At 45.0% G+C, this 24,726-nt stretch overlaps 1 long non-coding RNA gene across 2 annotated transcripts; it reads right to left on the bottom strand.

Moving 5' to 3' along the window:
• Positions 1–2,575: 2,575 nt before the first annotated feature.
• On the bottom strand, positions 2,576–13,516 carry LOC142579816 (uncharacterized). Of its 2 annotated transcripts, XR_012827467.1 has the most exons (4): positions 11,735–13,516; positions 8,512–8,729; positions 6,098–6,182; positions 2,576–5,356 (listed from the first exon to the last, which is right to left on the bottom strand). It is a non-coding gene; the product is annotated as an uncharacterized LOC142579816 (long non-coding RNA). The 2 variants fall into 2 exon arrangements; XR_012827466.1 differs by lacking the exon at positions 6,098–6,182 and having other exon boundaries at positions 11,735–13,511.
• Between the last annotated feature and the right edge of the window lie 11,210 nt (positions 13,517–24,726).

The following is a 24,726-nucleotide window of genomic DNA, read 5'->3' as shown; positions in this document are numbered from 1 at the left end:
GATTTCGTCTTCAGTCCAAAATAGAGGTACGTCGTATATGACGCCTTTTCCGCTGTTCTCTGGCGCCGCCACGTATGCGTTGACGTTCACCTTTTCTTTGCCTATCGTCAGTTCTCTGATCGCTGCATACTTATTTCTCGTCGTTTTGTCCTTTGTAGCAATGGGGATCGATTGTTGCTTCGTGTTGAACGTGATGATGTCGTTCACTCCTCTGTGTACGTCAGTTGTCCCGGCCGCCGCGCTGAATTGCGTCAGCCACGAAAGCTCCTCCGAGTTGGAGCAATTTCTCTAGTCCCCCTTGAGGTCTCATAATTATCTTCTCGTAGTCGGGCGGAATTCTCGTATGTTGCCTTTCCACCGACTTTGCCTTTCCTCTTCCCTCGCGTCGCTCCGCAGCACGCTCCCGTATGCCTCGGTTCCCGGCGACGTGGCCGCCTTCTTCCAACTCCGCTGGTGCTATTTTTCCGCTCCTCTTCGCTTTAAACCACTGGCCCGGAATCTTCAGCTCGTCGGGGTCAATTTCCGTACCTTCTACAACCCCCATGTTGCACGAGGTCGTCTGGGCACGGCCGTTAGGCCTAGCCTCTATCTCTGCTCCCTAGCGCGTCTAGGCCTCGTTAGGCCTAGCGGCCCTCGCGGCACGGTGCGGCTTCGTGAGCTCAGCAAGCTGGAGAATTCGGTCCCACCTTCTTAATTCCGGTGAATCCGCGTTCGGACCTCTCTTCTCCTTGATTCCAGCCAGATGTTCACGCACTCGGTGGTCCGAGTACGCGTCAGTCCCCTGGTGTCGACGGAGCTCGTCAGACGCACGTCCGTTCGCTTCGGCAGCCGGCAGAGGAATCTCAAGGCCTGCGCACTCCGTCCGTGACGTCACGTACCTTGCCCGACCCCGCCGGAGTGCGCCTGCTTACTCCCGCCCGTTCGCCTTTCAACCGAAGCGAAATGGGAGCGTCCAAGAATTCAATGCACGACCAGTATTTAGTGTCAATTTATTTCTCATACCAACATGAAGTTCCATTTAAAGGCCCGCGGTTAAAACCATTATTTAATGGTGTCATGCTGTCATGCAAGCAAGAGAGTGGTCGACAGTAGCATTAATAAAAAAGGTTTATTTTCCAATACTACACTCTTAAAAAAAAGCTAGTCGCAAGCGACTCTTTTCGGGGTGTATCTGCTCGTCGCACACATGATGACCTTTTGGGTGGTAACCCGTACTCTCTTGAAAATACAGTGCAGGTGACTCCCTCACAGTACCGGTGACTCTCTCCCGCAAGACCTACTGAGGTGTATGTATTACTCCCAAAGCAGGAGTTGATGCAAGTACCTCAGTGGTCTATGCAAGTACCCCTTGGTAGTCAGCGATACCCCTTTGGAATGGCAACAATGACCCTTCCTAGGGTAGTCATCTGAAGACTCACAATGGTGGTGTGCATGACTACCATGGCAAGAGTTGGTTAAACTACCTTTTGGGTGGTAACACGTACTCTCTTGGAGACACAGTGTGGTCGACTCCCTCAGTACCGGTAACTCTCCCGCAAGAACTACTGAGGTGTATGTATTACCCCCAAAGCAGGAGTTGATGTGACTACCTCAGTGGTCCATGCAAGTACCCCTTGGTAGTCAGTGGTACCCTTTGGAATGGTAACAATGACCCTTTCTAGGGTAGTCATTTGAAGACTCACAATGGTGGTGTACATGATTACCATCACAAGAGTTGGTGAAACTACCTCCTGGTACTTAACCAGACCCCTTGTAGCAACTGCTGTGACCTCTGCCTGGGTAGTGAATAGACTATCTCTACACTAACATGGAAGCTCACAACACAATAGATTTTAGTTTGCATGTGCAACAAATGCGTAGTTATTCAGCCACCATTATATGTTATGATAAACTGCAATACTATAAACAACTAAAAAAAAACACTGAGCACATAACACTACATTGAGTGAAACACCAAGAGCAAATATTTCGCTACTATCCCTGTATTAACCTCAAATGCATCAATGGACTATACCTGGCAAAAACAGAAGACAACAGTCTGATTTGCTAAATTGGAATCAATGGCCAACCTTGAGAAACATTATGCTTCAGTTTACAAAGCATACTAAACAGCTGCAATATGTCCAAACTTATGAGGTAATTTAGCATTTCAGGCATTTGAAAAAGGATTTAATCCTTTGCCATGACAAAGGACTCATTTATTTGAATATGCCATGGAGGCATACATGGACAGAGGAATTAAATTTTAATATTGATATTAAGCGACAAATTTACAATCTCACCAAATCAAAGCAATCATACAGCATTGATGCTAATGGAAGAAAAGAAATATGCCTAAAGGCCAGATAAATGCAAAACCGGACATTGTAAATAGCGCCAGTTCAATATCCTCGTGGTGCCGGCATAGTAAGTACATCCCATAATGTTTCAAAAGTGCAACTTCTTGGCCGTCATTTCATCCAATTTGTCAAAAAAGACTATTGTCTCACCTCCTAAATGTTTCCATTAGCACTGCCTCCATGTTTGCGTCAAATGCTGCCTGCTCCGGTTAAGATCTGAAAGAACAGCACAACTGTTAAAACTTTGTAAACATTTTATTCAATAAGAACATGAACACATTACAGTAACCTTTAGCAAGAGCACGTATAGTAATCACAAGGAACACTTATTTCTTATAAGCAGAGAATCCAGTTTACAGCAGGAAGAGAGGAGCGAGAGAATAGCTATAATGCATCCGTAGATGTTCTCTTTGAACGAACCATAAATGGCCTTGCCATCAGGGCATATCACAAGCCCACACACGTGGATACACAATAGGCAGAACATATTTAAATAAGTATAAGAATATATGTATAAGTTCATTTTCCAGATTCAACTTGAGGGTAGGTTTTTGGCAAAAAGCTGCCTGCACAGCTTGACTGTCCAGAAAACCCCTACAAGCAGTAGCACAAGAGTGGTGCAGGAAATCTTCAACAGACACACATAGAATAGTCACATTCAATAAAGAGAAACATTCACTATTTATGCATACAGAGTCTATTAATCTTTGCACAAAATTTGAACAGTAAAATCGAAACGCTGAAATGGTCACGCATATGTTCAAAAATAATAAAAGTAATAACCAAGCAAACATGCAGCATCTACTAGCAAAGACATAAAATCACATTTCAACAAAATATTTCCGCAGCTCAGCTTTGGTATACCCTTTTGTATGTTTATACGTGTTTAGAACATGGGGCAGGTTATAAGACATTTGAAATTTATAATTAGCGCAAAAACATGGTATATTCCATGTATTAATAGGTCTTATGTGTATGTTAGCACGACACATGTCCAAAGATGCCAGAGTAGAATGAAAATTGGCAGTGGATGCCATTGAGAAATAAATTTTTTTTAACAACTTAAAGTTATACAAGTGATTGATGCGGACAGTGTTATGTGCTTCAAAAGCACACTTGGAGGTAGTTGTATTGTCAACATTAGCGATTATTCGAACAATTTTCTTTTGCAATACGAGAACATTATTTATGTTTGTTTTGGTCATTGTGGCCCATACTAAACTGCACATGTACATTGTACATGGCTTCACTTTGCTGTAAGTAATTTGAGACAACAGCTGTCTTCCAATAATGGGGCTCACTGCTGTGAACTTATAGCATAATGCCCTCCAATGTCACATTTTCACATGAAATCTACAGAATGTTTCTATTATACATGAATGAAATGCAAGCTGTGATTCTATAGGGGAATGGCACTGAGCTAATGCCTACTAAACAATCTGCGTAAGTGTGAATGACAGCATCATTAACAAGACCTACCCTGCTGCTTTGCAAGGAGTCACTCCATCTCAGTAACATCAAAAGTGGGTTGCGCTCATCACGGAGATGAGACAAAATTCCATATAATGGCCAGAATTATGTAGTATTGTTTATTGATGAAATAATTCTATGTTCTTTCAAGTTAACAACACCACACATAACACTGAATTAAAATGGCCGCCGGCAACTCAGTGCTGTGACATACCACGTCTAGCGACTGCCTCATAACACATTTTCCTTATGTAATACTCTAATGGCACTTTCCTTTTGCAGCAAGCAGTTAAAGTATTAAAGTACTGCAATGCACTTGCAAAGCAGTTATTTCCCCATAGTGGGATCAAGACCACATAATAAAAAGTACACCACAGGTACAGCATAGAAGTGTATTCTGCAGTACTGTATAAGTGCTGAAACTTCCTTCTTGGTACTGCTGAGTGATTTTCATGCTGCCTAGTTCCTGTTTCGTGGTCTCACAAAGATTATGGAATGATCAACACATTGTGACTAGAGTCGCTAAAGTTATACATTCACATTCATTGGAACCACTTTATTTGTTTAACCCTTTAATGAGCACGCATATAAATACAAAACAAATTATTTTATACCTAAATGTGCAAAAGACATTGAGAATAAGCATAATCAACGAAAATAAAGGATATTTTTTAGAAACTCCTTTAGTAGTGTGGGGGAAGAAGTGGGCTTCTCCCCAAGCGACATATGGCTGCGTTTGGAATCTGTACAGAGAGCTCTTTGCATTTTGTGTCTGAGGTCACTACAGCAGATCTTGCACTGGTCTGTCTCCTCTGACCGTGCTTTCCAAAGAAAATGAGTCCCATGTCCTTTTTTTCCCATCCTGTGTTCCTGCTCTAAACAGACAAATGACACTTGCTGCCATTCAGTGTTGGCTCAATACATTTAACAAGAAACTTCTTACTCAATGCCAAAAATCAGCAAGAAAAATTTATATTTTTTGGTATGCTGTATGCAGAACTCATCAATGAAGGGTTAAAACAACTGAAGTGTCAGAGCAGCATAGCCACACACTTTTCACTACATCTTAGTATGTATATCAATATACATTACAGTACGAATGCTGTATTACTAGTCTATAAATGCATCTACCACTACATATTGAACTAATGTTTCACTCTAGGTTCAAGGTGGCGATGCGATATGATATTTTGCTTCTTTGATCACCTACAAAATCTATGACAGCATTGCAGATATAGTTGCTATAGCTGGATTGCATGTTTGCATTTGTTAAAGAAAAAATGTAAATGAAACGAACAAGTACATCGAGAGAAGCAACTTAATGTTTCAACTAAGCCACATAACAAAGAAGGAGAGTCAGTTTATCTAGTGAAATATGCATGCAAACTTGTAGCTGATCACCCGTCTTCAAAATCCAGATTTTGAGCATGTGTCACAATTTCGCTTGCCTTTCTTGCTTTCACTTCTGCATCGACTTCAGGGCATCCTGGTGGCATTCACTTTTGCATGTTTTTGTACTTGTTTCTTGGACACATATACCATGAGAACTGGAATGAAATGAAAGAAATTGCCTTTACATACCTAATCAACAGTTCAATGACTTCCAGTTTTCAGGTTTTTAAAGAAACTGCAAACACAGCACAGTTAAACATGGAGTTGCCCTAACCTTAGCTTGCTTTTTGCACTGTTTCCTTCATGTTCCAAAATGTACCAAGTGAGCTATTTTAGCACACCTTCCAACACAATATCTGAGAATTACTTTCAGTATTGGTGTTGGTCAAAACTTTAATGCATGAAAACGGCTACAGGTACAAAAATGTATTATTTAACCAAATACATATTTAGCTGAGCATGCAATTAATTTTACAAGAGGTGGCCATATGCATGCCAGATGCAGAGGTGCTGTTGATATCTTCATATTCAGTTAAGCTGCAAAGCTTTAAAACCACCACATCTCTACTCAATCACAAGCACACAGACCTGAACAGCTGCAAGCAAGGATGGCCATAAACTTTACAAAGTAGTAAGAAAGGCTTTGGCAGCATGCTTAATGTAAAAAAAAATTATGGGGTTTTATGCGCCAAAACCACGATCTGATTAAGGGGCATGACGTAGTGGGGCACTCCGGAAATTCGGATCACCTGGAGTTCTTTAACGTACACCTAAATCTAAGTACACGGGTGTTTTTGCATTATGCCCCCAATGAAATGCGGCTGCCTTGGCCAGGATACGCTTAACATCTAAAAGTGCAAAAGAAATAATAAAAAGTTATAAGAAAATGCTATTACATGGCCAAGGTGCAATGTGTCCCTCAGAGCTGGGTACTTGTTTACGAGGCTCCTTGCAGCAACATTGCACAATTTATTTGGGTACCTGATGTTTAAAAAAGCATGCATCAACCTTCGACATCAAACAATGCACAAAAAACAATATGCAACATTTCCATGAAATAATATCAAACAGTTGAACTGTGAGTCATCAGATGGGAGAATTTAAGTAAACTGCACCATGAAAGCATTAGGTACGTGACAAGACCGAGGTTAGAGAATTGATCAGATGGATTTGACACAGGACAGGGGTAACATTTAATCCTTTTGTCCTGCAATAGCCAAGATAAACGGATAATCATGACCAGAGTTCACAAACTCCTAAAATACTTTCACCAAACAAGATGTTATAAAAGGTTTTAATTAATATTTCAAATTAGCTTATTACTGAAACATGCACACAAGGGAAAATTAGCCATGAATACAAACTTGAAGGAGCATCTCCTATAAGAATTTACAAGGGCAGCTTATTAAGCTAGTTGTTGATCCATTATCGTGAGTGTACAGTGCAAAGGTTAAACGAGGACATAGACACAAGCACTGACTACTAATGGAGGTTTTATTGCTGAATACACACAATAGTGATACAGCTATCTGAAAAATAACTACTAAAAAGAACAAAGCAGACCATCAAGAGGCACACGAAGAAATGTAGAGCTGCGTAAAAAATGCTGGCCGTAGGTTTGACTTCCCAGAAACTTGAGCTCTCTTTCAGATAAGGGAATGGATGGCTTGTTGATGCATGCACTCGGCTCCCATGCCAATTGTGCTACTTCAAGTATGATATGGGTAAGACCATCCCTGTGCTTGTGAATAACTGACATTCTTTCAAACCAAGGAGTGCAGCCACGCATGCTAGTATGATGTGCCAAAAAAACTTTCTCTGCCATTGCGCACATTATATGCATGTTCGCACAACCTCTCATGAAGGCATCTGGCAGTCTGCCCCATATGACAAGCGCCGCATGAAAGAGAAATTTCGTACACAACATTTTATGTGGATTCAACATGCCAAATCTTGCGCTTGACCTTGCAGATGCCTTTCTGACTGCCCTATCAGAAAAAGAGCTAAAGTTATTCTGGAAGTCACGTGAACGGCCTGTATTTGTGATGCAATCAGATTTTTTTTGTATCTCGATTTCCAGCATAGTTCATTTTTTGGCCACTCGTCTGCTTTTCTTGTTCTATCTTCAGAAGTTAATGTTTTTCAGATAGCTCTTTCACTTGCTTGTGTAAATTCGGCACATTGAATAATAACCTCTCTGTTGACAGTCGGCACTTCTGTCTATGTACCGTTTACCTTTGTGGTGTACACTACCTATAAGAACTGTAACCAGCAGCTAAAGAAGCTTTATTCAACGCGCCATTCTAGTGCGCTCGCCCACTCATTAACCCAAGACTCATGGCAAGGAAACCACAGAGGATATTGCTCCATTGAAGCATGACATAAATTATGACTGAGTGTTAACCTTCCTGTAGCTTTCATGACTGTTTTTTGTGAAGGAAAAGGAATGGAAGTAGAAGAAATGCTGCTGGTGGTAACCGAACTCGCAAATTTGACATGACGCATGCAGCACTGTACGAATTCATCTAGCCACACAACTGTCTTTCCATCCAATTCAGTTGGTATTTGTATACCCGCATAAAATGTAGCGCTGCTAGTGTCAGGGTTTATGTTGTTCGCCAGAATAAAGAAAATGGGCTCAGGGCTGCAATGTCGACATTGCCATTGAATATTTAAATTTCGAGGTTATGAGTGAACTGTAATTCAGAACTAGTCAACGATGTATCAGTGATAAAAAAATTTCGAACCAACAATGCCATATACACTGCTAAACACTTAAAAAGGCACTGCACAATTTGGACATTGTTCACTGCCCCAATGCAAAGCTTTAGGAAAACAATTTTTTTCCCCTCGGTTATCGAGCGTTTTCAAGGGGAACTACGCAGCAACTAAGTTATAATCATGAATTAGACAACAAAAACTTGTTTTGATTATAGACACCTTCCACTTGCCTTAGTGACATAACCGCATGAGAATGGAGCGTAATACGCTAATTAACATTGTGCTTACCATTCATATTGCAATACAAGGTTGGGAAAAATGCACGACTGAACATAATTGAGACATTACTGTGGAATGAATTCTCATTAAGTACATTCTATCCCAACTTTATTTACATCTGCCATAGGTTGGCAAACTGATGCATGAGTCGACTCACTCAGACTGATCTCGAAAGTGAGTCTCAGTGAGTCCGACTGAGTTGAATTTCTGTAGGTCTTAGCCCGAATGAACCCGGCTGAATAGAATTTTGGTGAGTGTGAGTTCTCATTATTTTGCTGACTAATGCATCCAGGTAATTGTTGTGACTTACATTGTCTGAGATGACGAATTGTAGGCAATCCATTCAATTTTCTTTTGAAGATTGTCAGGCATGCCTCCTGCTGTAATATTTCAGAGGTGTGCAGCAACGTCAATGGGCATCGGAGGCAGTGTCTACGTTGACTTCCTTGTACTCCTTTGTACTCTTTCCATTCCTTGTACTCTCCTTTGACTGCATTCTCCGCATGTCGAACTGCACTACCAGACAGCCTTAAAAAGAGAAGTATTCATTGAAATCAACAACAAAATCCAGTCCTAGAAAAACATACCGTATTTAACCGCGTATAACCCGCCCCTGCGTATAACCCGCACCCCTAACTTTGAACTCGGCGGAAAAAAAAAAAAAAAAACTCGCGTATAACCCGCACGTTTACCTGAAAAAAAAAAAAAAATGAGCGCTAGAAAGATGCAACTCACACTCAGTGATCATTTCGTTTTCAGAACATTTATTCAAACGACCGCCACCACGTCACTGGTTATCCGATTCTTAATCGTCGCCGCTCTCACTACTGCCATCCGAGGCTTCATCGCCACTCTCAAAGACGTAGTCGTCCTCGGAACCATCCAGACTATTACTGATCGCACATTTTTTAAAGCTTTTGCGCACCAAATCGGCCGGTATCGCTTTCCACGCATCCACGATCCACTGGCACAGCAATGGAATATCAGGCCTTCGCACGCGTCCCGTCGGTGTGCGAAGGCGAGTCTTCACCGCATCAGTGCAGTGGCCTCTGAAGGAATCTAGTACGAGCATCGACCGGCGTGCCAGCAAGGCACCTGGTCTTCGCTCCCAGATTACTCGAAGCCAGTCACCGACTAGGCCACTGTTCATCCACGAATTTTCTTCCGCACGCACAACGATTCCTGGGGGCAGTGGAATGCCAGGCAGCGTCTTGCGTTTGAAAATCACATACGGGCGCAGTTTCGTGCCGTCAGCCAAAGCGCATAGCATGACTGTGCAGCGCAGCTTGGCATTTCCGCCGGTCAGCACGCTGACTGATTTGGAGCCCTTTTTTTCCATGGTCGTGTCCATCGGCATCTCAAAGTACACAGGTGTTTGATCAGCATTTCCCACCTGAGACAGCAAATAGCTGTGCTCCTTCCGAAGTGCGATCACATATCGTTGAAAGTTCAACTTTTCCTCGTAGGCTTCAGGAAGCCGCTGGCACATGGTTGTTCGCCGCCGCATAGAAAATCCATGTCTTCGCATGAAGCGCTGAAGCCATCCACGGCTTGCACGAAACTCACGTGGAATGTTCAATTCCCGGGCCAACTTCAGGGCTTCCATTTGCGCCATCTCAGTCGAAACAGCGTGGCCACGACTTCTCTGCTCCTCAATGAACTTCGCAAGCTGCGTCTCGAGGTGGGGGTACGCGCCAGTCTTCGGACCCCGAAACGCTCGCCTGTTCCGGTTCGTTGCTTCGAGACTCTCTTTTTTCTTCCTCCAGTCGCGAATGCACGACTCGTCGACGTCATGCTGTCTTGCAGCAGCTCTGTTGCCGATTTCTTCGGCAGCGGCTATAATCTTTAGCTTCTCTTTCGCTGTGAAACACTGCCGTCGAGTCGCACTCATGATGCCAAAACAAAGCAGGCAAACAGTGCAAACTGGGGTAAGTACACTAAACAGCGCCTAACGCGAGGCTCAACAATGCTGGCCTTTCGTTGGCCCTTCATCGGCTTGACAAGCGTCGATGACGATGGGGATGGCGGACTACACGGGGAGGCCGCCGCACATTGCGGTGAAGCCGACCCCCCCCCCCTCCCAAGGAAAAAATTCGCAGATAACCCGCACCCCCACTTTTTAAACGCGTTTTTTCACATTTTGGTGCGGGTTATACGCGAATAAATACGGTAAGATGTGGTATCACAGACTATCACTCCACATGCTCAAATTTACCTACTATATAGTTAGTGACGAGCTAAGAATACAGGAAGGGCTCTTGATAAATATGGGCACATTTGCCATAGCAAATGGAGCCCATTGCTTTTCAAGGATAATGTGTACGAACAGCAAAAATCACTGACTGAGACAACTGACTTGTTACAGCATGAATGGGCTGTTAAAACGAAATTTAAAGAGGAATTTTATCACCCCCTATACAGATACCTCCTTACTAACACACCATGATCCCTCTCCCCCTTTTCGCATTGGTACCATGAGCAAGAAGCTCCCCCACCAAGGTGAAATAAGCAACCATAGTGATGCACCTGCAAACATTCCTTCTGAGGAAAACTTATTGCTAGCTAAATCGTCTACACAGGTATTGCTTTGTGAAGGACAAATACTGGGCCATAAAGTGCCAAGACCAGACTAGCATTGTCTTGGGACCAGAAACAGAGAACAAAAGCAGGTCATATGAAGGCCAAGGATGATTTGATAGAACAAAAATATACTAGAACATTCTGGTTCTCAAATACACAAACTAGACCGCTTGTGTTTATCCAAACATTATTAACTCCCTATCACATTTCTGGTGGCTAATGAATTAATATTTCAATGAACGCATTTTTTCTGATAACTTCTTGGTGCCTTTGCTTATAAGCTATAAGATATGGCTCACACGTGCAGCAATTGCAGTGCATAGGCAAATGTGCATTAATCTTATTCCTGGCAGACAGCTCATGTTCCCTTGCCAAAACGTTGGTGCAACAGCCTGTCTGGCTGATATGCACCTTGCCGCAATTTAGTGGAATTTCGTACACCATACCGACCGCGCAAGTCACATATGGCCTTGTATGATTTTTACCACAAAGGGTCAGCTTCTGTGGGTCTGAGATGCGTGGGCACAGGCCAGTAAGCTTCCATGGAGCCAAGAAAATAATAGGTACTTTGTACCTGCTGGCCACTTTCTTTAAATCGTGGGCCACTTCATGCATGTATGGAACAACATGCAGCCTTTTCTCCACTAGTGGCTTGGCAAGGGGCATCCAAGCGTTTTTTGGCTGTGACGCTCGCCTCCTTAAATCATGGGTTTGTGGAACTGCAATATTTCTATCTCAGCTATTAATGAGCCAATTTGAAAATTTTTGCAGTAGAATGCTCCCAAGAGGGCACCTAACAACTTCCAGCGTATAATTAAATTAGCTATGTGGCCTGGTGAGGGGCTCTTTAAAGTACTGCTAATAGCAATATTATAGCTTTCCAGCATACGACAGGTTTTAATGTTATACAGAGTTAATGCATGAGTACAGATTAAATAAGATCGGGTGCATACGGCTTTTTTGGTGCCTATGATGCTTCGGCGTGGCTTGGAGAGACAACCAAGTTAATCAATGCTCCATCACACACCGTCGTGCTTTCACCAATGTCGACGTAGTACTGGAACCGGTCGTTGGAAGATCTGAAAGCACACCCAGATGGTTTATCAATAGTTTTGCACATTAGAAGCGAAGCTGTGGGCACTGAACAGGCACTTATTAAATAAACAGCCTTTTTTTATGGTTGCTGTACTGTCCCAAACAGGTTTGTTATTTAGAGCCATCACAGCACAGCACAGCACTAATCCTGCTGCCCATAGGTGAGCTAAGTACAGGACGCATTAAGCTAACAAGGCTAAGCTTATTTATGCAATGTCAGCAACCACCAGTGTATAAGAACAGATGATTTCACAAAGATAGAACCATATTGCTGATTGCCCAAGGTTTTCATAGTCCTATTGCTGAAAATGCCAGCAATTTTTTTCCTCAGTTGGTTCAATTTAACTTCATTGCTGTGTGAATGTTGCAGCGCACAAATGACAACAAAGATTGAACAGGCAAACAACAAGTCCGTTTTCATCGCCTTGCCTGTTTTATTAGTTAAACGCTGAAGAAATTTGCAGAATATGGCATACTGCGACCAGTTATGCTAACTAAAGCACCATTACATTGACTGAAGCTGTTACTACTCCCTCTCCTACCAGATAGGGAAGCGATTGCACACCTTACCCCAATATCAGTAGTAAACGAACTGCAGAAGTTTTCAGAAGATGGAAGTCCTGAAAAGGCTAGTTTCCTTGCAGCTTCTCGACACGGCAATAATTATAGTTGAGCAACGTTGTGTTCGTACGGGCAAGTATGCGCTACACTTCTCAATTTAAGGTCAAGTGCATTGGCTGCGACGAAACAAAAATATTAGTAGTTGGCAGCACAGTGAAGTGACACAGAGCAATTTCCTAAGACTCGATCTGTCAGTTCAAAGCGCGGCAACCGAAGTTATTAATCGTGCTCGACATTTCCGCTACGCATACTGTTGCTACTTTGCCCATATTTATTTATTTATTTATTTATTTATCATACCCTCAAGGTACGGTTGTACATTGCAGAGGGGAGGGGCAAAGTAAATACAGAGGCAAATCACAAAATAAGGAAGGAAGGCAAACAACATTGCAAAAAACATTGTATACAAAATAACATAAAATGAACCAAACAATGACCAAATCCTCTTTGCGCTCCATAACGCGCAGTACATTTACGCTCCCCTGTATTAGAAGATCGTTGCCTGTCATCAGGTACACGAACCCTCCCGTCCGCAGGCTTTCGTGGAGGTCGGCGAGTTTCCGGGCGCCTGTGAGCTTCACGATTTTCTTTGATGGCTCCTGCGAAACGAGGCAAGCCGCTTCTTCCGCACCAGTCGGCGAGCGTTCAGTTGAAGCCGGATCGGACGACATACTGCCACCGTTGTCAGATTTCACAGGCGCAACGCAAGCAAGAGGCAAACCGCTCCTTCCGCACCAGTTGGCGAGCGTTCAGTTGAAGGCGGATCGGACGCCATACTGCCACCGCTGTCGGATTTCACAGGCGCAACGCAAACAAGAGGCAAACCGCTCCTTCCGCATCAGTCGGCGAGAGTTCAGTTGAAGGCGGATCGGACGACATGCTGCCACCGCTGTCAGATTTCACAGGCACAACGCAAGCAAGAGAGGAATGCCACTCGCGTTTAGATACTCGTTCACCGCCGTAGATAGCAAGGTGCCGTCAGAGCCATAGCCGGGCTTCTCATAGTTGCGAATCCAAAGTCGAAGTAAATACGAAAGCCGTAAGTCATGTGCTGGATCCTGAATATTTCGCTGCGCGCGTTCGCAAAACAGTTTTCGCTCACCGCTGCACTATCCTTGCTCAAATTTGGCAGAATGACCACATTTTGGTGCCTACTTCGTTTAGTATAACACTTAGCACAGTTAATTGCCCGATCTTTGTTTTAATGCAAACTTACCGGCGCTCATGAAAATGCGAGCTGCTGCCGCGACGGTGTACGCAAACTTGTAGCGCCGCCTGTCGTCAGCTGCAGAAAGCAGCATATCAGGGAGCGCTGCCGCGTGTTGCCTGCTCCTGGAACAGGCGACCGTCCTCCGTTAGACGCTGCTTTTTAAAGCTGACGGCAGGCGGCGAAACTGGTTTATGCTTGAGCCGTTACGGCAGCTGTTTGCAGCCTCAAGGGCACAGGCAAATTTGCGTTTTTTTTTTCTTACAAGCAAGGCACTTAACTGTGCCAAGTGTAAAGTCGACGCCAAAATGCGATCGCTCTACAAAATTTGAGCAAGAACAGAGCAGCCGTTTGCACGTTTTTTGCACAGGGGTTTGCAGAACAGTGCACAAAGTTTGCACATTCCATTGTGGCCGCAATGATGGTACAAACAGACCACAACGTTTTTAGATTCTAAATATAAAGCGTTGACAGACCACCACGCCCCACAGAAGCCTTCGTACGAGGCAATACCCCTCTAAAGGACACTGCTTCACAGAAGTGGTGCCTTTTCGGACTGTTACCTCAGATTTTCGCTTCTAAAATTATAGAGGGAAACGAAGGCTGGGAGGTTTACCTCCTATTCAGGGAAGTTGTAGGCATGCTTTTGTATGATGAGCTTCCCTCAGAGTCTCTTGTTTATATGGAGGTGAAAATTCAAGAATTTCTCCGTTCATTCGTTACCCGCTACCCAGAAGCCCGCATAATCCCTAAATTACATTACCTTGTGCACTACCCACGCATGATCTCTTTTCGGACCACTCAAACAAATCTGGAGTATGAGGTTCAAGGCATCAAAGATGAAAAACTTCAAAAACATATGTAAAACACTTGCAGAGCTTCACCAACTTTCTCAAAGCTATGAATTCCGTGAGATTGTCTTCAACCAACGCCACACCATGTCAGGCCTGAAACCTGTGCGAAGATCTGTTTTACATACGTGCATTGAGGAGCGCCTGCCTGCAGGTAACGTACGGCAGGCGAAGTCAGTCACTATGCCGCAAATGGCATACCATGTGGGAGATGTGCTGTTAATGACCAAGGGAGACTAAATTGACTTATGGGGTTTTACGTGCCAAAACCACTTTCCGATTATGAGGCACTTGTAGTGGAGGACTCTGGAAATTTCGACCACCTGGGGTTCTTTAATGTGCACCTAAATCTAAGTACGCGGGTGTTTTCGCATTTCGCCGCCATCGAAATGCGGCAGCCGTGGCCGGGATTCGATCCCGCGACCTCGTGCTCAGCAGCCCAATACCATAGCCGCTGAGCAACCACGACGGGTAAGGCAGACGACCCACAATTTGGACAGATTGCAGGTATTTTTGCGGCTCAGGATGAGGTTCTGTTCTTGTTAGACAAGATGGGACTTGTTGAATTCAGGAGACATCGATAAGCACGTAAGGTATCTAAACGCAATGTAGTCTGTGCGGCGCAGCCAGAAGATGAGGTATTACCAGAGTTCCTCGATCTTTATCTGGCAGGGAAAGTGGTACCCAGATGTGAATTAGTGGTTTCATTAAAAATTGTAATATTTGCTTAGCTTTATGTTATGAACTCTAAGTGGGTGTACTTCACAGTTTGTGTTCTGTTGACATTGTGTGTATATTCGTGTTGTATTTTTTTCTTGTTTTTTCCATTCTGTGCATGGGCAATCAATATTCATGCACTCCCCCCCCCCTCAAGGTATCTTTATGTACAAAATACATATTAATGTACAGTGCGTTGCATAAATATACCAACCAGTGTTATTACTTTTGGAGTTTGGTGTTGTACCACCCTGCTTCAATTATTTCTTACTGAAAAATTAAAAAAACAATTTGCCTTTCTTGCTATCCTGATTATGCTGTAATACAGCACTGCATGAAACGCATTTTACTTTTTGCGGCTATAGAGTTGAACTCGGGTAGTTACATATCGTGCTCTTTCCTTTGGTATAGTCAATCAGTTATTTGATTGAGTGAACCAACGAATCCACATTCACTGCAACCTATAACATCATATGTGCCTTTCACTGACTCCCTTCAAGCAGCATGGGAGTCATCCATTTCATGCGTCATTCCCGACTTCGTTTTGTGACTACCCTTGGAAAAAAAGGTAGTCAGCGACTGCAAAAAGAGAGTCGAGGTAGTCGTGACCCTCTTTTGACTCTCTTTTTTTTTAAGAGTGTGGTGGAGCGCATGCTTTCGTGCACGAAGGGATGGTGGCCAGTTGCCCACTTCCGCAATTGTCGCCCCTATTGGGAAGAGCGAGGGAGGCCATATAGCTCTCGCACAGCAGTACGGTGCGCCATGTCAATAGCGTTCCAGTTCGTAGCTCGAGCGTTGGTGATGGGGAGGGCGTAGAGTGCCCTCGATGTGGTCGCAGAGTTGTACACTTGCAGTGCGAGTTGCGGCGTGCATCCGTGTCCACGTGCGAAAAGAGCGCGGGGCGCTTGCGAGTTTCCTCGATTGCCTGCAGATGTGGGAGACAGCCGCATTGAAGTTGACGCGGCAGTCGATCTGCAGGTACCAGACGCTCTTGCGCCATTGGAGAGGGCAACGGCGCAGAGTCAGCGGCGGCACTTCGAAACGCGCTCGCTTGCCTCGTGGGTGTACCAGCAGTGCCTCTGTTTTGGTCGCCGACAGCTGGAGGCCGATGCTTCTCATGTACTGGTCCACCGGGTCGATTGCAGTCTCGACGGATGCGCGCACCTGGTAGCCGACTTCAGTAGGGCCAGTTGCAAAGAGGGCGATGTCGTCAGCTTAGATGGCCACCTGTACATCGTGCGGCTTCGCTTTTCGGATGTAGTCCGGAAGTCGCGCGAGGTCATGATTAAACAAAAAGGGACTTAAAACACTGCTCTGCGGAACACCAGAAAGCACACTGCACGGCTGGCTGACCGCACCTTCAACCTGCACCTGAAGCGTGCGATCAGACAAGAAGGCTCGGATGTAGTCGAGTAGCCGGTTGGTGATGCCGAGCTTGTGCAGCGCACTGACGATCGTAGGATGTGACAACCCATCGAAGGCGCCCTGTACATCAAGCTGGACGAGGTAGCCGGCCTCGTGACGGCCCGCCGCCTGCTCGAGCGTTGCGACAACCTCGGCCAGCACGTCAGCCGTTGCTCGCTGCCGGCGGAAGCCGCTCTGCTCGGGAGCGAATGCGTCGAGTGCTGTTGCAATCCACTCCAGACGACGATGTGCCATGGCCTCGAGTGTGTTATCGGCGACAGACGTGAGTGAAACCGGGCGGTACGAGCTCACGCTGCTTCGGGGTTTGCCACTCTTGAGGAGAGGCACCACGGTTGCTTCCTTCCACTCGGGAGGGACGACGCTGGTGCGCCAGACGCAGTTGTCCACCTTCAACAGCGATGGGAGCTGCTTGTCGATGTTTCTGAGCGTTTATGAGGTGAGTCCATCCGCACCCAGCGCAGAACGTCGCCTCCGAGTGTCGAGCACGATGCGAAGCTCGCGGAAGGTGAAGTCCTCCGTGCACAGTGTCTTCACCTGCTGCAGAATTCCGTGCATGGAGAAGTAGCGCAGTGGCGCGAGGACAGCGGCTTTATCGTGCTCAGGAAGCTCGAAAACTGGGCCATCCGGCGGAAGCAACGGCGGCGGCGGTGCAAAGGCGGCGGTGAACGCGTCCGCGAGCTGCTCCTGAGCTCAAGCCCTGTGCGACCGCGATGCAAACCTATATTTATGTTTTTTTAAAGTATAGTGGTAGTCTTGCCTCAGAAAATTCATTGATATGATGAATAGAATTTTTCTTACGGTCCCTGTGATGGTGATGATGCAATTAACTGCTAGAATTTAGAGAAATCTGACATGGCTCTCTAAAATGTCCTATACTTTTGGCATAATATTTATGACTCAATATGCGATAATGTCACTACATTGTGGATATTTAGTACACTCTGAATCACTTTTGCAAAGAAATAAATGATTCCATTCAAATGCTGCCATTACAATTAAATTGCGAGTTTCCAGCTACACATTTTTATATCAATATGATGTCCAGAAATATGCAAGCATGGCCATGAATGCAAAACACAATCTAAATAAATACATGTATGCTTAATACCTATAAAAAAGACCATGCAATCTGAGCACTTGCCCCTCGCTCAACCCTCAGTGCCGGGTATATCTCAAGCAGCTGTTCGAGGGACGGCTTCGAAGCTTCAATTAAGCTCCTCCGACTTCGAAACGTCTTGATCATAGATTCTTCAATTTGATCAAGGCTGCCACCTGCCTTGCGTAGCTCCCGCTTCATGATTTCAATGTAAGAGTTAAGACTTTTCTCGTCTTCTCCTTCATCAAAGGGGGCATTCCAAAATGCTGCCTGCAAATTATAAAGTAATAAGCATTATACACACATGTGCACACAAGGCATACATAAGTAGCAAAAGTGAACAGATAATGGCACGAACCTAAGCAATGACTGTGAATGCAAATGTTGCAGGTCTAAAACAACATTAGTGTAAAACGAAGCATATGTTCTGCAATGTGGAATGCATCTAGTTCTGTAGTTCCTAGTTTCTGTACACTGAAGTAAGTTTAAAAATACATGTTTTAATCGAAAAAAAAAAGGTCCTTGTGATTTAAGTCCAGATTAGAAGACACCAAGTTTTGATGTGCTGCCAAACTTTCATAGAAAATGTAAGCAAATAATCCAGTCGGATTTAATGCCCAAAGTGCAGCACGAAATTGCACAATCACCTAAGGGCAAAAAACGTGAAGTTAAATGGGAGTTAAGAAAACAGGACACTGGTATGAATGAGTCACCTTTCTGATACACGGTTTGACAGCATTCGTGCTGCCATCTGTCTCACTATGAGCAGCTTTTCGTTTCTGTGCTTTCTGCCGATTGGCATCAAGCTCTGCAATCCCAGAGGGCAACTTCTTCCTCGTGTTCTTCTTGAACTTGAGGGCATGCTGGCTTGTGAAGCTGCGGGATCCTTCAGGACGACTAGCGCGCTGGGCCCTCCGTCTACAGGAATACGATTTCGTTATTTGCTACAAAAGTGGCCGGCGACATGCTGACGCTGATTGTCTCTCTCGGATGCCACTTCAAACAACTGAATGTGATGTGGACAATTTTGATGAATACATCGCTTTTGTGTCCCCGGAATTTCCGCATATGGGTACCGTCATATCCGAGCAGCACAAAGACGAGAGCTTACAACCGCTCTTCGCGGCAGCACAGGAGTCACCTGCAGGCAGTCGCTTTCGCCTGCGTGATGATGGCGCGCTATATAAGAAGAGCTACTCGACCACCGGTGCACGCTACCTTTTAGTTGTCCCCAAGAACTTTCGCCACCAAGTATTACACGCCATGCACGATGACCCAACTTCCGGTCATCTTGGTTCCACACGTACACTATACCGAGCTCAAGAACGCCCAGGCAGCACACCAGCATTGGTCCAACCATGGCCCAATGCTGGCAGAAATTGGTACCAATGTTGGACCAATGTTGGCATATTGGCAAAGTGCAACCCAATCCATTGCTGGCCCAGCGTTAAAGCCAAGATTGGACCAATGTTATGCCAATGCAGCAGCCATTGTGCTGCCAGCGTAGGACCAGCGTTAAAGCCAAGATTGGACCAATGTTATGCCAATGCAGCAGCCATCGTGCTGCCAGCGTAGCACCAGTGTTGAACCATATCGTTGCCATTATTAATGCCAGCTTTGAGCCAATGCCCTTTGCATGACGAATATTCTAGATACGCTGGCTTTAGAGCACGCACACATTCTTACCGCAAACCTTTTGCTAGCGGCATTTCTTGTAGCAATTGTCCCCTTACCGTCTTCCTCAATAGTAGCTAGTAAAGCTCGATAAAAAGAGGTCAAGAAGCAGAAGTCTATATGCTTGCAAATAATCATAAAAGAATACTGAAATTGACGTTTATGACAGTTTATTTGCGAATAAATTTTCACAAACAGACATTTTCCGTGGACCTAGATGGGTGACGCTCGGCTATCTTCAAACAGTTTATTTACAGGCTCTGCCCTCAGGATAGGAATTGGGAAAGGTGCTGAGGACGGTGGGCTGGCCAGGGTTTTCAGGGCAGGGAGCTGACGTCGGTAGGCAGGTTGGACAGTGCTTGGATGACGGCGGGCTGATCAGGCCCCCGAGGACCACGATAATGCGGTGGTTTCGTTGATATTGCTACCATATCCCATAGCGACTTCACCTTTACTTGGAGGAAATGCTTGTACTGTAAAATAAAAAGAAACATTATGAGAGATGTTGGTATGACAAATGTATGTGGCAGCGTTTTCATTTGAAAAATCGCCATACTGCAACAATACTATAAGTCTGAGCAGAGAGTTCGAAGGGGTGAATCAAGAAACTTTCTTGCAAGAGATTTGTCAGGTAACACTTCTTAATATTTCGACATATATGGCATATCTTGTACAAGGTGTAACGTAATATTTAGAACAGACATAAAATGCGCAGGATCCGTCCGCCTTGTTTACAGCCCACACCTAGTCAGCGTAGCACTTTATAATTAAAAAATTGCAGCAATACTTGCTACAGCACAAAAAGCCTAGTTTCAGACTGTGTGGACAAAATGCGCCTTCGTCCGAAATTTTTAATGCGGAAACCGAGAAGTTCCGTCAGGAAACACTAGTAAAAGAGGCATTTATTATACGAAAAGAAAGAAATACTGTCGGCTGGAAATGATGCTTGACCTATAACAGTGAGAAGAAGCGTGGTTCCTCGGTATCACTAGCAGGATCAGGCCGCGCGCGTGGCTTGATAAAATCATAGTCCTGGAATTTGGGTGAAATTCACAGAGATTTACACGTGGTTCTACTCCGGGCACTATTCAAAGGCTTCAAATAAAAAGAGCTATGTAATTACAGGCACTCTACATTAGCCAGGCCTGTTTCAGTAATATATATACCGCGTGATATTGCTTGGGTGATATTGCTCCTTATAAAACTTATAACATGCGCAAGAAAAATGCACTCACCATTGTAAGATCCATGCTTCTGTGTATCCGAGTTCATCCCACATCGAAGACGGTGGCCACGAGCGCCGACTCTTTTTCTAATTGTTGTTTCGCCTATATAATTCTAACACTCACAAAAATTCGTGGCCACATTGCTGCGTATTTCAAGATGTAGGCTTCTCAGTAGGAATGACGACCGCAAGTGAGCATTTTTCACGAGAGGAGTGCGCTGGCAAGAACGGACAAGACGCAAGCACTCAGGCGGTGGGGCACCCAGTCGGCGTGCTAGCGACGCATAGAAGGAAAGAGTGAAAGGAAAGGGTGAACGAATACGGCGTAAATGCCACTTTCCCCCGCTGGACCTAGCCCGACCGCGTTTTGGGGTGGCAGCGATGGAGGGCGACAAGGAGGACAATAGTGACTCCGCCGCTTTCCCCCATGCTTCCCAGAGCACCCAATTCGACACAGCAGCTTATGGCTGTCTGAACGCTTGACTGATAGCATTGACCAGGCTCACGTGGATGCGTGGGGGAGAGGCAAGTGGGGCCTGAAGGACGGAAAGCTAGGCCGAAAAAAAAAAAAATCCGGAATGCGCCGTGCCTACTAAAGGCAAAGACAAGAGGTTGTTGACACGCAAATGCCAAAACGTGCAATTAATTTTTTTTTTCTGCCAGGGGCATTCATACAAGGAGCTTACTGCACATGCACGAACAAACAAATATATTAGAATAGGAGCATGATGATTATGTCGCTGCAACATGTCATGCATGCTAAACATCAAACAAAAGTTTCACTAATACATATGCGCTCCATCTCGATGCAATATAAAACGGTTCCATCAGCACTGAGGCACTGTAATTCTCGATTCTCCTCAGAATCCTGACCCACCAAAGCCGCGGAGCGTACATGCAAAATATACAATGCGCAGGCAAATTCGCAATACCGTTGCTTCTTATGGAAAGCTCATGTTCTTATTCACGATCAATAAAGCAGCGGGTAAATTTATGCGACTTCCCCTTCTTGCTACGTGGTACACTGGCTTTTCTCTTAGGGGACGCATTTCGGTAAAGGAGAAGTGCAAAAGTGGCGGTGTACCATGCATGGAGTTGACATGGGAGTGCATACTTCTGGTTCCTGCGCAGTGTGCCTGTGATCAGTGCGTTAGTTTTCAAAGCACGTTGTTCAATTTCAGCAAGTCGTAGAGCACTAAAATCTGACAAGGCGAAAATTGGCTTATTACGGGCCAATGTCCTCCAAAGAAAGCCAACTAGTAACTGATATTGGCAAATCCATACGAAAGTCGGACCGATAATTCCCGCCTTGTTGAACGGCAGGGCCAATATTGTTTACTGACTGTTTAATGTGGGCCAACACTGGATCTCTATCAGAATGGCACAGCCAATATTGTTTACTGACTGTGTAATGTGGGCCAACGTTGGATCTCTATCAGAATGGCACAGCCAATATTCGCGCCACGCTGTTAACCTTAGGCCATCATTGGGCCAGGAATCAGAATGGCACTGCCAATATTGGAACCACGCTGTTAATCTTAGGCCGTCATTGGACCAAGAAGTGCCAATATGTTTCCAACGTTGGCCCAACCTGACGTGCCGCCTGGGGTACGTTTTTACTGGCATAAGATGCGGAAAGATATCGAACGGTACGTCGCCAGCTGCTTTCAATGCCAGCGCTACAAGCGTCCGCCACAAGCGCCACATGGCCTGCTTCAACCAGTTCCCCCTTCTAGCGTGCCCTTCGAGCAAGTTGGTATAGATCTTCTGGGCCCTTTCCCGCGATCTTCCAAGGGCAATCGTTGGGTTATAGTTTGCGTAGATCATCTTACCCACTATTGAGACCGCCGCATTGCCATCGGCCACAGCTACAGAAGTTTCTATCTTCTTACTGGCTCACGTTATACTCCGACATGGACCTCCTCATATAGTAATCAGCGATCGTGGGCGACAGTTTACCGCGGACGTGGTTGAAGAAACCCTTCGTCTGTGTTCATGTAGCTTCCGCCATTCTACGCCCTACCGTCCACAAACTAATGGTCTGGTCGAGCGCACAAACAGAACGCTTGCCAACATGCTGTCCATGTACGTCGATTCAGCACACAAGAATTGGGACAGTATCTTGCCTTTCATTACCTATGCCTTCAATACCGCGAGACACGAGACCACTGGTTACTCACCATTTTTCCTTCTGTATGCTCGTCCGCCGCGCTACACCCTCGACACCATATTTCCCTACTTCGCTCATGACAACGAATCAATTGATGAGATCCTATGTCGAACAGAAAAAGCGCGACGCCTCGCTAGGCTTCGCACCCTAGCATCGCAGGACCGGTCTAAGATACGCTATGACGGGCGTCACCGCCACGTTTACTTCGATCCTGGTGACCTTGTTTGGCTCTGGACGCCGTTGCGGAAGCGTGGCTTGTGCCAGAAGTTTCTCGCCCACTACGTCGGCCCTTACGTTATTCTGGAGCGCCTCAGCAAAGTAAACTACCGCATTGCGCGTCTCACGAGCAATTGACGACGCTCGGCCAAGGCTGAAGTGACACACGTCGCGCGTCTGAGGCGTTACAACCCACGAGATGACTGACTCGCCCGGCGGGCTTCGTCTGCCAGCGGGGAAATGTCACAAGCTGTCATGAACCACGGCTGCCGCGCAGACAACCAGATGAAAAAAAGAGGAGAACGACGTTAGCCAAGCTGCCGCGAGACCGCTCTTCAACAACCGCGCCTATCAACCAGATTCATCTGGTTCTGCATTGAACACCTGGTGTGTAACAATACTATGAATGGCCAGCAGATCCTACAGATTGTCCTTCAGCACAAAAGGGACACGAAAGAAAAAAATAAAAAAGTCAAGCTAGATTGAAAGATTAGGCTTTTGTAATAGCGAATTAATTTGCAGCAACAACAGAGCTTTTGTAAGCGAGAAAATGACTAAAATGGAGAATTGGAGTGGCTCCACTTAAGTATTTTGGACAAATCTACTTCTAATGTGACATCATTACTGGCTGATTCACAGACTGGTATAAAGAGAGGTCGCATGGCAATCACATCAACTCGTTCATTTTGACAAGAGCGATTCAAATTGTGTGCCAGCAGCAGGAACTTTGGTGGCAATTTTCTATGCAGCAAAGTCATATATTGGCATGTAGCAAATAATGACATACATTAGATAAATAATACATAACTTGGTTTAACATTTTATTGTAGTGTCTCGCTTAATTCATTCAGGAAGAATACTATTAGACTAGTTGCATAAATTTTTAAAGGAGTGGTTTTCCCTATGTGTATATCATGGTATAAAGCTGCTTCCGTCAATTCGACTAGCAGTAGCCGTTCCTGCAATTGGCGTGTTTCAAGTGCGAAAAAAAGTGATCACGGAATTAAGTCACGCAAGGAATACAATGCCCTAAGACATCTGCAACCAACGTAATGGAGAAGACGTACAGTCTATTTTTTTAACATTTCATGTGCCAAAGTTTTCTTCGATAACTGCGCCTTGGGCCATATGAAAGCTGTAAAATTACAAACTTGTAATCAGCTCTTTCAATCGTGCAGAAGAACATTTGTGCTAAGCAATACGAGACTGCATTATATCAGGCTTTCTTTTTCATATGACAACCTCCTCGGGCAAACTAAGGTGACAATACGGTACTACCAGGAATACTGAACTACAGGGAAAAAAAATACATAAAAAAGAGCTCAGTAGCAGCACATTGGACCCTCCACGAAAGAAAAATGCAACGAATTAAGGACTAACGGTATTTGCAATATCCGTGGCTATGCCCGCTTCATTGACATTCAGGTTGATGATAACGTATTTAAGGGCGGAGTTTGTCTAGCGCAACGAAGTAGGAAAGGAAGGACATAGACTAGTAAAGAGCCTTAACTTCCAACTGATCTTTATTTGCGGACGAGCATAATATACTGGGTGTTTCAGCGAACACTTTCAAAATTTTTAAAGGTTGCCTACGGCAGATAGCTCAATTCTAGTATATGAGCCGGTCTACTCGAAGCGGCGGACACTA

The sequence above is a fragment of the Dermacentor variabilis genome, chromosome 4, assembly GCF_050947875.1.
Source record: "Dermacentor variabilis isolate Ectoservices chromosome 4, ASM5094787v1, whole genome shotgun sequence".
In the NCBI taxonomy this organism is placed as follows: Eukaryota; Metazoa; Arthropoda; class Arachnida; order Ixodida; family Ixodidae; genus Dermacentor; species Dermacentor variabilis.
This window is presented reverse-complemented; position numbering and strand designations above follow the sequence as displayed.